Genomic DNA, 722 nt, shown 5'->3' with positions numbered 1-722 from the left:
CTGAAACTAGCTCTTGTAGACCAGGCTGGTCTCGAAATCACAGAGATCCGCCTGCCTCTGCCTCCCATGTGCTGGGATTAAAGGCGTGCGCCATAAAATAAAAAAGTTCTATTGTATTTGAACCATTGTATGAACCTCTATATTCTTTCAATTTAAATATAGAAAATTTATTCTGAGATTATGTTTTCTAGATTATAGTCAAAACATATAGTTTATTTTGAGAATAGCATTATCATCAGGACTCTGAAACATTTGCATGTTATATTTTACATGTTACAAAATCTTGAATATACAATATTGCTCTTAGATCAATAAAAGATTAACAGAACTTTGTGTAAGCCCAGCATATCCTTCTCCATTGACCTTTTGAATTATTAGCCCTCTGTGTTATAAAATTAGTAAAGAAAATACTTAAATAAAATGCTTGAATTAATGTTTTCACCTGATACAAAATATGTTTAGAAAAATAGGCTTCATACTTAGTAATGGATAGGAATTTGTCAAATTTCATAGAGATAATTGAAAATAATAGTCATCTGCACAAATTACAAGTTTGTTTTTCTCATCCTAAATCATTGAAGAAATGCTTTGCTAAGGGGCTCAATCTTCATCTCCTCTCAACTTTATATTCCTACAGTACACTAATTATTCTCTTTTTTTCTCTTACACTTTTACATCAGGTTGCCAAATAAATAAAAGCAGAAATAGAAATAGCTGCACCA

This window comes from Microtus ochrogaster, unplaced genomic scaffold (genome assembly GCF_000317375.1).
Source record: "Microtus ochrogaster isolate Prairie Vole_2 unplaced genomic scaffold, MicOch1.0 UNK150, whole genome shotgun sequence".
In the NCBI taxonomy this organism is placed as follows: domain Eukaryota; kingdom Metazoa; phylum Chordata; class Mammalia; order Rodentia; family Cricetidae; genus Microtus; species Microtus ochrogaster.
Note: the sequence above shows the minus strand (reverse complement) of the source record.